Source organism: Hyperoodon ampullatus (assembly GCF_949752795.1).
Source record: "Hyperoodon ampullatus genome assembly, chromosome: X".
Classification (NCBI taxonomy): Eukaryota; Metazoa; Chordata; class Mammalia; order Artiodactyla; family Ziphiidae; genus Hyperoodon; species Hyperoodon ampullatus.
In genome coordinates this window covers 25,522,284-25,540,019 of record NC_136913.1, presented here as the reverse complement: position 1 = coordinate 25,540,019, position 17,736 = coordinate 25,522,284, and positions in this window count along the sequence as shown.

Below are 17,736 nucleotides of genomic sequence, written 5' to 3'. Positions count from 1 at the left end.
TCTAAAATTGTAGGACAATATGAGTGTTCATGGAACTTCAGGGAGGCCACTATGTCTGAAACAATGCAAGTAAGCACTAGGGAGAGTGTCAGGCAATGGGATTGAAAGAAACAAAGGCCAATTAAACAGAGCCTTGCTATCCATAATAAATATTTTTTATTTTTATTTCATTCTATGTATACTGGAAAGCCTTTAGAAGCTTGTGAACATGGCAATTGCATTATCTGACATGCTTTTTAAAAAGATGACACTGGCTGCTATGTGGAGAATAGAATGGGGTAGCAAGAGAGAGCAGAAGTACTAAAATAGTGATCTACTCCAGGTGAGAAATTAAGGTGGCTTAACCTAGGATGAGGATAATGCATGTCGTGAAAACTGGTTAGGTTTGGAATACATTTTGAAAGTAGAAATTACAACATTTACTAATGAGTTGAATGTGAGTGTGAAGTGGATAGTCAAGCTACTAGCAAGAAGCACATGTCGCTTGGGCAATTTTAAGCAGTTCAATAGGTGTTTTTTTTTGCAAAGGTGAGAGAAGGCTGTAGGGAAATCACAAGGGAACAATCAGGATGTCAAGGATATTATGAACAGGAAGATATTATACCCTTAGGCCTAAAGGTGTGGAGGAGAGAGAGCAGTTATCAAAAAACCTGAGACAGAAAGGGCAGTGTAGAGAGTCTGACTTGACAGGAGCTATCATTAGCCATCCTTCAGAGCACCTGCAGGGCACGAGCCAGGGAAACGTATCCCCCGGATTAATTTTTCTCCCTCTACTCTCCTGATGGTACTTCCCGCTGAGTCATGTGAAGAAGTTAAGATTTTATATCCTGTAATTTTACTGAATTTATTAGTTCTAACAGTGTGTGTGTGTGTGTAGTCTTTAGAAGTTTTCATATACTGTATAAGATCATGTCATCTGCAAGCAGATAATTTTACTTCTTCCTTTCCAATTTGGATGCCTTTTATTCATTTTTTCTTGCCTAATTTCCCTGTCTAGGAGTTCCAGTACTATGTTGAATAGAAGTGTCAAGAGTGGGCATCCTTGCCTTTTTCCTGATCTTAGAGAAAAAGCTTTCAGTTTTTCACTGTTGAGTGTGATGTTAGCTGTGGAATTTTCATATATATCACCTTTATTATGTTGAGACAAATTCCTTCTATAACTAGTTTGTTAAGAGTTTTTATCATGAAAGGGTATTGAATTTTGTCAAAAGTTTTTTTGCATCTATTGTGATCATGTGATTTTTTATCCTTCATTGTGTTAATATGGTTTATGACATTGATTGATTTGCTTATGTTGAATCATCCTTACATCCCAGAGATAAATCCCAGATGTTCACGGTGTATGGTCCTTTTAATGTGCTGTTGAATTTGGTTTGCTAGCTTTTTGTTGAGGATTTTTGCATCTGTGTTCATCAGGAATATTGGCTTACAGTATTCTTTTCTCATTGTGTCTTTGTCTGGATTTGGTATCAGCGTAAATAACAATGATATATTCAAAACAGAAATTAAGGAAACAATCCCATTTACAATAGTATCAAAACAATAAAATACTCAAGAATAAACTTAACCAAGGAGGTATAATGAAAGCCGTAGAACATTAATGAAAGAATTTAAAGAAGACACAGATAAATGGAAAGACATCCCATGTTCATGTATTAGAAGACTTAATATTGTTAAAATGTCCATACTACCCAAAATGATCTACAGGTTCAATGCAATTCCTATCAAAATTCCAACAGTCTTTTTTTCAGAGGTGGAAAGACCAAACCTCAAGTCCATATGGGGAGTTCTAGAGATCTATTTACAACATTGGACCCATAGTTAACAATACTGTATGTTACACTTGAAGATTGGTCAGGGTAGATTTATGTTGTGTTCTTACTAAAATAAAAACACATAAATAAAAAATTTTTTAAATTAAATTTAAAAAAAGAAGGGAGGAGAATAAATCTGAATGAGCAAATGTAAGCTACCTGGTCCCTGGAGTGTAAATACGAATCAATGATAACTCCTAAGTGTTTTCTAGGAACAGTGAGTGAATGGTGGTGAAATTTACTAAAATGAGGGCTAGGTATGGCGATGGAGGAATCAAGAGTTCTGTTTTATTTATATCAAGTATAAAAATGCACACTTAACACTGGGAAAATATATTGAGTTGACAATTGGATACAGATGTCTGGAGTTTATAGGAGAGATTATAAATATAAATTTGGAAGTCATTAGCCAGTGAGAATAAAGTATATCACTTAGGGAGTGAGTACACAGTGAGAAGAGCAAAGATCTGAGGATTGGGTACTGGAACACTCAAATATTTATTTTAGTAAGAAAAGGCAAATCCAACTATATGGAGCGGAAGGAGTGGCCAGTTATGTAGGAGAAAAACATGAGAACATGAAGAAAGTGTAGAAACTATTTTACAAAGGAAGCATCAATCAACTGTGCCAAATACTGCCAAGAGGTTAAGATAAGGCCTGAGAACTGACCATTGGATTTGGTAACAGGAAGGTAACAAGTCACTTGTGACTTGTTACCTTCCTGTTACCATACATTACCATGATGTTATATGCTAGTGACAATGATTTAGTAGTAAGGGTGAAAACTGATAATTCAGTGAAGATAGGAGAAGCTTTAGGAGGAAAGCCTTAAATAGGGGAGAGGGAATAGGATTCAATGCACAGGTAGAGGAATTGTAACAGGAGGGGAGACAAAATATTTAGTACAGAGGCAAGTAGGTTGTTAGATCTGGTGGTGGAAGAATGTGCACACTCTTGTAGTTGCTTCCATTCTCACAGTGAACAAAGAAGGAAGGATATCAGCTATGAATGAGGGAGATTAAAGCTGTGCTGGATCTTTGAGGCAAAAAACTTGTGAAATAGTCAACTCAGAAAATGGGAGAATGAGTCCAACAGGGATATGGAGAATAGTTGCCTGGAAGAAGAGAGGGTCCACTTGTGGTTTCATACCCTAAAGGTAAATAAGATAGCATGATTATTGTTTTTCTCTAACTATTTTAGACACTTGAGGACAGAAGTAGAGTAGGCAAATACCTGGATTCAATTAAATTCTGAATTTTTTGCTGGTTGAGGATAATGGAGAGTTGGGGGGCAAAGGAGCTTAGATTCTACATAATGAAATTATTATAATAATGAACCTTGAAATGTAACTATAAAAAAGACAATTGAGGGACTTCCCTAGTGGTCCAGTGGGTAAGACTCCATGTTCCCAATGCAGGGGGCCCGGGTTTGTTCCCTGGTTGGGGAACTAGATCCTGCACACTGCAATAAAATATCCCGCATGCCGCAACTAAGACCCGGAGCAGCCAAAATAAATAAATAAAATAAGTTAAAAAAAAAAAAAAGACAATTGATAACAAGAGGGGGAAGAGGAAAAGGGCAAATTTGATAGGGTCAGCAGATTGGAGGTCCCAGTGGAGTCAGCTTTTGATGGGATCAGCAAGTGTGTTCAACCATAGAGGAACTAGAGTTCCCTTTTGCTTCACTACATTATGGCCTGTAAGTATATATGAAGTTTGGGAGAACAGGGTGACCCAGAGCCCTATAATCTGTACCCAAGCTATTAAAGCAAAAGCAGTTTGATTAAAAGATTAAAGTAATTCACTCTAAGATATGGCTGACTGATAAGCTTAATTTTCCCAGAAGCTATTTCCTTAATATAAGAGGAACTTCTTACTCTAGGACAGATATTTTTTAGAAGAAACCTTCCAAAGCCATTTGAATACCCCAGGAAATTATTACTACTCTTACCGACCAGTAATGTGGCAGCCTGATTCTGAAAGTGGCAAAGAGGGGCCTTTATCTAATTGCCTCACTGGGTTTGGGGATGCAGGAGACAGTCATTTCTAAAATGACCCCCGTCACATAATGGGCTTGTCTTGTTTTCTGCCCTCATGGATGTAACACCCCCTTGAGGGAGACAGATTTGTAAACCGTATCATGAAATGAAGTCCATACCAAGATTAATAGAGATTTTTCTATGAAGATTTCATAAGATGCTGGCAAAACTTACATTTAAATGTGCTTCCTAGGTTTTAGAATTACCTATTCAAAATTTTAGGAAGCCCAGAAACTTCAGGATGCCATTTGGAACCAAAGAGAGAAAAAAAAAATCTTTTTATCCTAGAACAAGTTCCATTATAAACAAATAATTAGAATAGCTAAGTGTATGCTAATCGCTTATTATCAGAGGGTCCTAGAGTGAAAATAGAGTGACAGGAGAGACTATGTTGGTGTAGACATAGAGTTTAGATGGGTTTCCAGGAAAGGTATTTGAGCATAACATGGAAGGAAGAACAGTGGAGCAGCACACAGCCAGCTCACATGAGTTTTCTTCTGGGCCCTTATGTATGTGTGCTCACACTCCTCTGCCTTATCCTCATTCTGCCTCAGTCCCTTTTCTGTGTGGAATCTGGCAAGGAAGCAGTTGGAGATTAACACATGGTCTGTGACGGGAGGGAAGAGATGGCATGACATATTTTGGGAAATAGAAAGTCTTGGTATGACTGGAGCACAGAGTCAGTGTAAACAACAGGCCAGCCTGTAACTTGGAATGCTTTATTGCAGCAATTCTCAAACTTTTTGGCCTCAGAACCCCTTTGCATTCTTAAAAATTATTGTGACTCCCAAAGTACCTGTACTTATGTGATTTTCATCTACTGATATTTGCGCATACTAGAAATGAGAGCTAAGAAATATTTAACTATTTGTTAATTTATTTCAAACAAGAATAATAAATCCATTACACATTAACATAAATAATATATTTTTATTAAAGGTAATTAATTTTTCCCAACAAAATAAATTTAATAAGAAGATTGACATTGTTTACAATATTGCATTTTTTAATTGTCTGGTTTAATAGAAGATATCTGGATTCTCATATTTGCTTCTTCAGGCAATCTGTTGCAATATCACAGGTTATTCAGTGTCTAGAAAACTCGACTGTACATTTGTGAGAGAATGAGGACCAAAAGGCAAATAACAGTTTAGGATTATCATGAACATAATTTTGACCTTTCACATCTACTAAAAGGGTCTCAGGGACCCATCCTCACTCCCCATGAGTCCCCATGCGCACTTTGAGAGCTGCTGCTTTCTTATAAAGGCATATAGAGAACAAGTTGGATTTTATCTAGTAGATGATGCATAGAAACAAATAATTTAAGCAAGGATTGGATTTGCATTTAAAATGATTACTCCCAGTGTGGGAAATAAGTTGGATAAAGGCAAGGTTAGATGTTTGGAAACTAACTAAATTTGAATAATTTCTCACATTCTATCTAGTATAGGACTCTTTTACAAACACATGTGTAATACTGGTTATACTTTTTAATGTGTTTAGTTTCCTCTACTTAAGAGTAAGTTACTTGGAAGTAGGTACTGCTTTTGATTCATCTTTATAACTACAGCTTTTGGTAGAGTATACAGAGTAGGAACCCAGTAAAAATTTGTTAAAAATAAATGAAAGAACTAACTAAATGGCTACCAGACTATTGCAGATAAATGATGATCTAGTCTTCAACTTAAAGGCAGTGGCAACAAAGATGGAGTAGATTCGAGAGATATACTCAATTCACTGTTGACTGACTGGAAATGCTGTTGACCTACTTATTGGATAAGGACTGTGAAAGAAAGATAAGGAACACCATTATTTCTGTCATCTACCTTATGTGACCCTGATTGAGGGAGGATAGGAGATAGAATGGGGTGGGGTTTGAAGGGGTGATTTCTGGTTTCATTTTGAATATGATGAATTGCAGATGCTTGTGGGATTTGGGCCTCTCCTAGCACCTTAAGCGGTTTTAAAGCTACATAGTATCTTATTTAATTAAGCCAAGATCACAGTATATTCTAATATTTGTTTTCAATGCTTTAATATTTTAGTATTTGTTTTTAATACTTTTGATGTTTTAGTGTATTTTTAATGTCTTAGTATTTTAATATTTAATCAGAATTCTTGGATTTTTGCTGTCCTAAATTTCCGGTTCTATTCGTGGATGCTGAGTTACTGCCAACCAAGTGGGATTAATTTGGCTGTTGCACAGTGGCTTCTTTTCAAATTCACTACTTCTAAATTTCATCCATAATGTGGGAAGTTGAACTACTCCTACAGCTCTGTGAAGGAATCTGCTGACCCCGCATGTGGGAGAAAGCAGGAGACACAGCATCTGACTTATTCACAGAAACTGATGAGATCGCTTGTCACCATCCTCCTACTTTACAATCTCCAACTAGGGTTGATGACACATTTAAAAGTATGCCTATCAGCAAGCATGGATTTTTTTGTAATTCACAATTCACTAAATAGACATCATGTGATTGAAAATAAAGAAGCAGCATGCAAAGAATGTGTTGTGAACAACTTAAAATGAATTCAGAACGTAACAAAACAATCTGGCTTCATGTTTTCAAGAGAGTAGCCCCAACAGACAGGGAAGAACACTTCAAACACTAAAGTGATTCAGTTCTCATGTCCTTTATTGCCGCTCATCTTTCCATCTGGCCAGAGTTGCTATTTTATCCAGTACTTTCCTGTTTAGTACCATCCTGCCTTTACATTTTGTTTCCAATCTACTCTGCAAAGCTAATTGTTGCCCTGTCCCAGGAGAATGTGAATAATTTTAAAGTTAGAAAGAGAAGCATCTGCATAGATAGAAAATAGCAGTCATTTCATTATAATTAGTCTGTTTGTCTTTCTTTTACTTATGCCAGAAGTGTATCAATATCTTCAAAAAATGAATCACTACCACCTGCCTAAAACCTGAATGAAGCCCCCCAACTCTAATTATTTTATTTTCTTCAAATTAAAACAAAATCAGGTTGGTGAAAGTTTGAGCTCTTGGTATATATATCAGACATTTCTATTGGTTGCATAATTCAGTGAGTTACAGAAAGTGTACCATTCAAAAAATATATATATATATAGTTTTGAAAAATAAATTATCTTTGATTTTCATCAATTATTAATTGTGCATTAATAAAGCACATAGTCAACATAGAAAACTGAATACCCATGCATCTCACTAGAAATATTTATATAATTTAAGTGAATAACAGAACATTACTTCTAAAGATCTGTAAGATGGATATCCATGATAATGTATGAGATAAAGCTATAAAACTAAAATACAAAAAGATTCTGGTATAATCTAATGGAATTCTTACCCTTCCTCATGATAGAGAATTAAGCACAATAGATTTAAAAGTAATCGAAGGTATATTTTATTAAACATATTATTGGGAGTAGTGCCACTATTTATTTCTCTTCTCATTTACACACAGAGGGGAATTTCTACTCTTCTCTGTTTTTGGAAAACTTCTGCCTTTACTCCTAATATGATAATTCAGACTCTGAAACATATGGCATGCTACATTTCACTGCTGAGCAGACTCACTGCTCACGTGTGACACACCATTTTGCTGTCTTGTCCAAACTTTTGCCTCAATGCTCAGACATGGTGGGCACTCTTGGGCTTCTTCTCAACATACGATAAGCATGTATGGACAGTGATAAGGGCCTGCCTTTAATAGAAATGCTGGCTATCCTTCTTGCTAGTGTTTTCTTTCACCACTGAATCTGTGTGTTAGTTGGACCTGGCATCCTTGTCTACGCATTGTTTGGGTACATAGACTCACTGCTCTGCAGGTCACATCAACTCTGTTTCTCTGTTTTTTTCTTCTCCCTTCCTCCCACCAACCCATCCACTTTCCATGAATATTCAGTTCAAAGATTTAGATTTTGGGTGAGTTAGGAGATACCCACTTCAGCTTCCAACTTTAACCATGTTTTCTAGTCCAGCTTTTCTGGAGAATGTTGTTATGGGGAACGGGATAATAGTGGTTATAAAGTGCTTTTAAAATTAATGAATCCATTTAATGGGGAAAAGGGTGAATGGTAGGATTTGGTTGCTTGGATTCAGTTTTATAAAATGCAAAGGAGAGGGCTAGAATACATGATTTCAATGGCCAATTTTAGCCAAACACAAGCTGAAGCTGTGAAGCAACATGACTGATGTTCTTTCTTTTTTGTTTGTTTGTTTTGGCCGTGCCATGTGGCTTGTGAGATCTTAGTTCCCCGACCAGGGATTGAACCCTGGCCCTCGGCAGTGAAAGTGTGGAGTCCTAACCACTGGACCACCAGGGAGTTTCCTGATTTTCTTATATGGTCTCTAAATAAACCCTAACGTCAATTTCATAAATAAATAAGATTACAGATGTAGTTTAATATCATATTCTTTGAAAAAAAATGTATTGCTTTCCATGGTGACTACTTAGAAAGGTAGTGTTCATTTGGAACAGAAAGTATTTAGTGAGTTTGTTAAAAATTAGTACATATTGTCATTCATTTTAGTTACACCATTTATATCCCAAGGGGAAGTCATTCAAATAGCATGTGTTCATACTGAGTGAGCTGTAAAGACAGTTATAACCAAAGAGATCCAGAATAGGCAGGGGTCCCAAAGGTGTGGGCAGTTGGGAAACAACTTGAAAGAGTTGAAAGAAAGAGACTAGTTGAACAACTGGCAAAGGTTAAAAAGCCACAGGATTGAGAATACACAAAGCTTGTTTCTTTTAGAACACGAACAGACGCATTTTCATCAGGCTGATGCTTCAATATAAGGACAGTAATAAAAATCATTTGAAGATGAGATTGTCCAATGTTTGTTAAATATTCTTGAAGCTGTAGAGAGACAATGCACTGTTACTCAACACAAATGTTTTAAGTGCATGATCATAGAACATGATTTTCCTGAGTGATGAAGTCCCTTTTCATATGAACAGGGGAATTGTGGTAGGTAGAATAATGCCTCTTCCCCCAAACCTGTGAATATTGTTAACTTACATAATAAAAGGGAATTTGCAGGTGTGATTAAATTAAAGATTTTAAGATGGGGAGATTATCCTGGATTATCCAGATGGACCTTGCAAGAGAGAGGCAGGAGGGTCAGAGTCAGAGAAAGAGACACAGTGGTGGAAACAAAGGTCAGAGAGATGTGGGGCCATGAGGCAAGGGATGTAGACAGCCTCTAGAAGCTGGAAAAGGAAAATAAACACGTTGTTCCCTAGGGTCTCCAGAAGGAATGTAGCCTTGCCTACTCATTTTAGGCTTCTGACTTGCAGAACTATAGGATAATAAATCTGTGTTGTTTTAAGCCAATAAACTTGTGGTAAGTTATTACAGCAGCAATAGGAAACTAATATGGGGATGTGTGTGTATATTAATGTCAGCAAGGCACTTCACAGCATCTTTAAAGTATTTATGAGCCAAGATGGAGGAGATAAGACAGTGCAATGATGTGTGCTGTCAGATTTGAAACTGCCACAATAGATATGTCCAAAACATGGTTGCTAAAGCCATGGAATCCAGGGTCTGGGTTGGAATCCAGGGTCTGGGTTGGAATCCTGACCCTGCCCTTTTCTAGTTTTATAATCTTGGGCAAGCTATTTGACATTTCTCTGCTTCTGTGACCCTGGATGTAAAGTGGGATTAATTATTGCAACTATCTTAGAGAGAATTGTGTGTTAAAAAATTAATACGGATTGATATTAATTATTTAATTAATATTACATAAATTAACACTTTTGAAATGCTTAAAATGTTTCATGGTACAAAGTGAGCACTATGTAAAGGTTAGCTGTCATTATTATTGGTGCCGGCCTAAAGTAAATTCTGTGGTCACAAGGTTCAACGAACACTCTGTACTTGATTTTATGGATTTCAACATTTGTATCAACAACTTGAATAATGACATTAAAGGCCAGTGACATAATATTGGGAGCTATAAATCTAATGCCAGTCTAAAGCCTATGGAATGAAATACATTTAGGCTCAAAAAAACAAAGGTTTACGTCCCAAATATTTGCCAGCATTACGATATATTTACTTTAAATATATGAGTATCATGTTGTGATCTGTTACACAGCTTGAATTGCAAATACAGTTTAACAAACTTTAGATTTTCTTAAAAAATAAAATATGTGGTTTCATATATCATAGGACTAAATTATCAGAAAATCCAACATCCCTATTCTTGCCCTAATGACCCCTCACATTCTAATCTGTTAAAAACATATGACTTACGTAGAACTAAATGTTGGCAGATATCATGGGGAAGGAAGGTCAGTCCCAGTCCAACTTATAAACCCAAATAAGGATTATCTGATAAATTCCTTAATGTTTTGTCTTACCACTGCAACATGAAGACATTTTTCTTTTTTTAAAATTTTATTTATTTATTTATTTTTGGCTGTGTTGGGTTTTCGTTTCTGTGCGTGGGCTTTCTCTAGTTGTGGTGAGCAGGGGCCTCTCACTGCCGTGGCCTCTCTTGTTGCAGAACACAAGCTCCAGACGCGCAGGCTCAGTAGTTGTGGCTCACGGGCCTAGTTGCTCTGCGGCATGTGGGATCTTCCCAGACCAGGGCTCGAAGCCGTGTCCCCTGCATTGGCAGGCAGATTCTCAACCACTGCGCCACCAGGGAAGCCCCTGAAGACATTTTGACAACTAAAATCTTACAATCTTATAGCTAATCCCTACAAAAGCCACAAGTGAGAATCTTCAAGGGAGGTTGATTTATTCCTAGAATACTTAGCTCACTCATGGAGTCCTCTGATTTGGGTACCCGTGGATATACTTGTTAGGACTCAGTATTTTCCATCCTATACCAGCTAGGAGTATAGCACCAAAATTGGTTTAAGAGAGTAATTAATTAAGAGAGAAAAAATTAAAATTAAAAAAAGATCAGTCATTGCTTGCCTAGAGCTGGGGTCATGGGAGAGGAATGAATGCAATGTCGCATAAGGGAAATTTTGAGAGATCGTGGAAATAATCTATATCATGATTGCTGTGGTAGTTATATGATTGAATACATTTGCTGAAACTCATCAAACTATACACTTAAAAACGGATGGGGCTTCCCTGGTGGCGCAGTGGTTGAGAGTCCGCCTGCCGATGCAGGGGACACGGGTTCGTGCCCCAGTCCGGGAAGATCCCACATGCCGCGGAGCGGCTGGGCCCGTGAGCCATGGCCGCTGAGCCTGCGCGTCCAGAGCCTGTGCTCTGCAACGGGAGTGGCCACAACAGTGAGAGGCCCGCGTACCGCAAAAAAAAAAAAAAAAAAAAAAAGGATGAATTACATTTCATATGAATGAAATGCAATTGAAATGAATGAAACTCCCTAAAGCCACTTCTTACCATTATTCTTTATTCCCTCACCCTAGAGAGCCAGGCTCCTCATTTTCATCATCCTAAACCTGAAGTGTGCTGTAGAACTTTCTTTCTACGTCCAGGGAGCTTTATATTCCACCTATTTTTAAATTTAGGTTTTAATTTAAATTTAATAAATTGGCCTTTCAATACTTATTAACTCAGATATTTTGTTATTTTGCTCTCTACATAAATGGAAGCATGCTGTTCACACTTTTTTCAAAAAAAAATCACTCAACAAAGTATTTATTGAATGCCTACTAAATGTCAGGCAGTGTTATAGATGCAGTAGATAAAAGAGTGAAGAAGACAGATGAAACCCCATGTCCTGATATGTTAATATTAGGGGATATGCTAAGTAGAAAAATTAAGCAAGAGATGAGGATAGGAGTTATGTTTTTTGCAAAGTCTGGAAAAAAAATAAGACATCATGAAGAATGTATTAAATGAACATAGACTTTAAGAAAGAGAATAAGTAAGGCATATAGAGATATATCTCTGTCTATCTATCTATCTATCTACCTACCTATTTATTCCAGGGAAAGCAGCAAGTATGACTTTCCTGAGTAGAAGGGATGCTTGGAATGGTTGAAGAAGCATAGGATCGAGAATGGCTGGAGTGGGAGTGGCCATCTGCAAAAAGGGAAGTGTAGATAGAGATAAGGTCAGGCAGGTAGCAGGATGTCAGATTATTTAGAACCATATGGCCCATTTGAAAGGTCTGTGGCTTTCCCTTAAACGGGATGGTAAGATTTCTCGGCAAGAAAGCAGACTTTGGAAAAAAAGGCTTACGTGTGAGTTCTTTATTGGGAATGTGCCTCAGGAAGCAGCGGTGAGGAACAGAGGAATCCAAGCAGAGAAGAAGGGAGAGCAAAAAAAAAAAAAAAAAATATATATATATATATATATATATATATATATATATATATATATATTATTGAGCTGGCCACTGCTACAAGTGACTGGTTGCTCCATCCATGGGATCATCTTAAAAACTTTATTAAATGTTTTCAGAGGTCTTTTCTGGGGAGTAAAAGTGGAAAGCTTTTATCAGCACTCTTTGGTAAAACCTCCCTAAAAGGGTATTAACTCATCTGCATTTCTGTGTTGTGTGTTACTATTGCACCCCATGCGTGGATTTAGTAGAGAAGCCTAAGGCAGGAGGTGTGGGACACGCTGAGTAAGTTTGAAATGAAATGCTAACAGATTACTGCTCCATGAAGTTGGTGGGAGCCCAGGTAAAACTGGTCATCGCAATTGTGTTTCTATATGCAAGTGTCGATTTTAATATGAAATATAACAATTATGCATTGATGATAGCATCAAAAGACACCAAATACCTAGGACTAGATATAACTAAAGATATCCAAAATCTCTACACAGAAATCTATAACTGAATGAAACACTATGAAAAGAGATTTTAAAAGACAGATAACAAATGAGGGCCTATACATGTTCATAGATTGGAGGACTCACTTTTGAAAATCTGTAAACTTTCCCAAATCAATGCAATCTATGTAAAATTCCCAGCAATGTGTGTATCAGTATGTGTAGGGAGTAAGGGGAATGTGGAAATCGACAATTGGTTCTAAATTTATAAAGAATTCATGTACAGCTAAAACAACTTTGAAGAAGAACAAAATTGGAGGATTTATACTTAGAGATATCAAGTTGATGATTAAGACAGTATGGTGTTGGTACAGAGACAAACAAGTAGATCAATGAAACAACACAAGAAGTCCAGAAGCATACCCACACACATAAGGGTTTTCAAGTTTTGAAAAAGTGATCACTAAATATGTCTTGGAAGAATATCTTCATGAGCCTAAAGGGGAACTATAATAGAGAAGATTGGCATGTTAGACTATTTTAGAAGCAGGAAATTCTCTTCATTGAAAGACACCATTTTAAGACTTAAAAAGCCAGTGTATTTATAACCCATATAACTGACAAAGCAATGTATCCAGAATACATAAAGAGGATCTCTAAATTAATGAAAAGAGATTGAAAACCCAAGTAAAGAAGGGACGAGATTTTTTAATAGCCTTCATAAAAGAGAATATAAAAATAGCTAATAATCCTATGGAAAGATGCACAACCTCATTAGTAACTAGGGAAATTCATATTAAATCTACAATGTAGATGTTCACTAGAATGAATACAATTGAACAGACTGAAAATGCCCAATATCATTGACAAGGATGTAGGGAAATGGAGCTTTCATATATTCCTTATTAGAGTGTATGCTGATAGAACTACCTTGGAAAATTATTTGGCGGTATCTGCCAAATTTGTTGATATGCATATCCTCTGATCCAACAATACCACTCTTGAGTATATATATACCCAACAGAAAGGCACATATATATTTAATAAAACATGTAGGAAAGAAAGTTCATAAAAGCATTATTCATAATATCCCAAACTTGGAAACAACCCAAATGCCACTCAACAATGAAGTGGATAAATGAGTCATCTATTCATACAATGGTATATACAGCAAAGAAAAAGAGAGTGCTACTGCAGAAAACACCACTGATAAATCTACCAAACACATGGAGCAAAAGAAGCCAGATATAAAAGAATACATACTATATGATTCTATCTGTAACATGTTCCAAAACAGGCAAATAATCTTTTGCTGGAAGTCAGGATAGTCATTATCTTTTAGGAAAAAGGCAATGGAGTACGATGGAGCCTCTGGAGTGATGAAAATATAGTATTTCTGGTTCTGTGTGCTTTATGTAGATGTGTTCACTCAGTGAATAACTAATGCTGTTCACATAAGATTTGTTTAGTTTTGTATATGTAATACTAAAAATTTAAAATTTTATTTAAAATTTTGTACCTACCTTAATGTGTTCTTAGAAATACATGAGATGATGTATGTCTCATGACTGTCACCAAGTAGGTATGTAACCAATATTAGCATAAAGAAAGGGACTACATAATATTTGATCTTAAGTAGGACTGTGAATTAGTCTGGAAAAAGAAAGCGTTGTTAAGAACTGATTCAGATTAAGAGGAGAGTCAGAGGTCATGAGAACTGATAAGAGAGAGAATAATCACTTAGCTGCCCCTGAGAAAATTTATTATGGAGAGAGGGAATGGAGAGGAATGCCCTAAGGCGAACTGAAACACGATAATAGAGGGTGGCCTCTGGTCTATGTTGTGATATATAAGTTACCAAGCTTTGGTTAGACTGAATAGGGTACACAAGCAGAGAGTAGTGCTATATTGATTTAGATAGTACAAAATCACTAAGATGGGCTGCTAACTCATTCCTCTTGTTCTTTTCAAAGATAACTACATTATTGATGGAAAGGACATTTGCATTTGCAGTATTTTATTTTTTAACAAAGGTTCTGATTTATATTATATATATATATTTACTTTGTTTATCTTATGTATTTACACTTAAAAGATTAACTTATTTCTTATTGTGAGCAATTTTATAATATACTTTAGAAGTATTCCTAGATATTTATATATTAGCATTAAATTTAGTTCATTTATAATAATTTTAAATTACAAGTTATATTATTCTCTCTGTAAAACTAGCCAGGTGTGTGTGTGTGTGTGTGCATGTATGTCTATTCAGTGGCATTTAAAATGCAGTGTATGATCTTTACTTTTACAATTTCCAACCACATATTGGGCTCATCTTGACCTTTATAAAACATAAAATCTGAAAATAAAAAGTTAAAACATAAATATATTACCTTTTAAAAACGCTACATCTCTAGTTGGTGGGTCAAATTTATTATTTATAATTATTATAAATAAATCTGTTCTTGGGTGGAGAAAAACAAAATTTTCAATCCTAGCTGCTATTAACTCTTAGTGTAGTCTGCATTTGGCGATTGCTGATCTGAGCCTTTATCTTAATACTTAAAGGTCATTTGAAGTATTTTAGAAGGGGAATGCATCCCTTAGACAGTTTGCACATCCTTTGGAAATGAGCTTAGTATTTGATTTTGTTTTCCTGCATATTACAAATTTAACTGTCACTAGGGATGAATCTTGAAGGGCTACTGAAAGATTCAGCTAAAGATTCTGACTTGATCCATGAAGTTTGTCTTTTTGGATGGAGTCTTCCATCCTACAATTAGCATGTGCTACAATTTATTATCATGTCTCTCTCTTTTTTAATATAGACTTGCAAACATGGAATCTGAATGCAATATTTGATTTGAATCCTGTAACAACATTTTTTATTTCTTTTCCTTAATAGTTACTTAGTGTTAAATATGTTTAGATATGCAAGGTATTAATCCATTTTCTCAGAAACAGGGTGTATACACTTATTTATTTCCAAGACAGTTTCTTCTGGCTGAAATAATACTTGTTTCTCTCCCATTTTAAAATGTATGTGAGATGGATTAATTTAAAATAGAAATATACCGAGAATATGCAAGCCAATCAACTGTATTTAGTTAAAAATCAGGCAACTATCTATCTTGTTAATAAGCATGAATATAGTTGTGTTATTTGGAGAATCCATTGTGTAGCAGTGAAGAACTCAACACGCTTACATTTTTTGTATTTTATAAAGTGAATTAACAAATGGGTTTTTATAACCTGCTTTTATGTTGCCTGATGAATTTAATATATTCCAGGGAAGTTAGTAGACAGTAACCCACTGAATTATACTGCAATTACAGCTGGAGTAAAAAAATTTTTTTCCTTGTTCTTCCTAGCAGAAAATTAAACAATTTCTGTATTCCAAACTGTTAAAAATTCAGTTTCCCAGTAGTTTATCCCAGTCTTCAGTGACATGTGAAATAAACAAGGAACATTGTTCCTCACAAAGAGGTAGAGGCAATCATTAATAGAACATTTTTGTCTTATATTTGGGAGACATGTAAATCCTGTAATACCAAATTATCCAACAAAATTTTTTCCACATGTAACTATACGATTCAAAATAAAGTAGAAAAGTAAATTTAAACTATTATTTAAAGTGTACTTCAAATGTAGAGAGCAGGAAGATACTCCTATTGATCATTTTTAACATTAAAAGATTTTTGAATAGGTAAGAGGTGTACATGATTCAAAAATCAAAAGAATATATAAAATACATGTTCAGAAGTCTTCTTACTATCCCAACCCTCCATTCCATTCCACTCCATTTAACTGATAAATATTTTTATTAGATTTTCTTATTTTCTCAGTATTTTATGCAAATATGAAGATACGTTCACTAGCTTCATGTCATAGAAAATAGGTAGCATATACAGTATTTCATCTTGTTTTTTTTTACTTTAAAGTTTTATTGGAGATCACTCTATCTTGCTCATAAAGACTATACTCATTCTTTTTACAGATGCATAATATTCCATTGTATAGATGTAGCCTGGGTTATTTAATCAATTTCCCATCAGTATACACACGGTTTGTTTCCAGTTGTTTACTGTTACACTGCCTTGATGAGTAACCTCATTCATATATCATTTTAGAATGCATTTTTGTAGGACAAATACCCAAAAGTGGGTATCATGGGTCAAAGGATAATTGTAGTCATATTTTGGTAAATAATCTCAGTTTCCCTGAATAGGAATTACACCATTTATCACTCTCACCAGCAATGTATTAGAATGTTTTCCCACAGTCTCACCAACCATGTTTTTTAAATGATTTTGGAATATGATAGGTGAGAAAAAGCAACTCTGTAGTGTGTGTTTTCATTTCTTTTACTTTAAGTGAAAAATCAGAAAACCATTTTCTTTGTTTAAAGACCATTTGTATTTGTCTTTCTGAGAATTGCCATTTCATGTTCCTTGCTGATTTTTCTATTGAATTGTTTGTCTTATTATCCTTGATTTTTAGAAGATTTTTATATCTTAAGGAGGTTGGTCTTTTGTCTGTGGTACAAACTGTAAAGATGTTTCAGTATTTTTCATTTGTCTTTTGACTTTGCTTATGATTTTTAAAATAATTTAGTAAAATTTCTTATTACTCTTTTCATTTATGCCTTCTGGATTTTGACTCTTTTGTTAGAAAGTACTACCCAACTACAGACTTATAAAAAATGCACCTATATTTACTTCTGATACTTGTGGGGTTTCTTTTTTCCCACTTAAATCTGTAATACAGTTGGAGTTAATTCTGGTGTATTTTGTGAGAGATAGAACTAAAGATTATCTTTTCCCCTCTAAGTGGCTCCCAGTTGTCCAAACAAGATATATTTTAAAAATTCACTTTTACCAACTGATTTTTTAGATGCCACCTTTATCATATACTAATTTCCATATTTATTCCAGTCTATTTCTGAACTTTTCGTCCTATTCCATTGTTTTCTCTATTTATATACAAATATAACGTGGTTTTAATTATTAAGATCTTATGATATACTTTAATTTAATAAGGCTAGTATCCCTTAATTGATTTTTAACAATGTTTTACTATCCATTTTTGCCTACTTCTTTTCCCAAATAAACTTTTAACCATAGTTGCTTAATTTTAGAAAACAAAACAAACATAGCAACAAAACTGTTAGTACTAGAGATTACATTA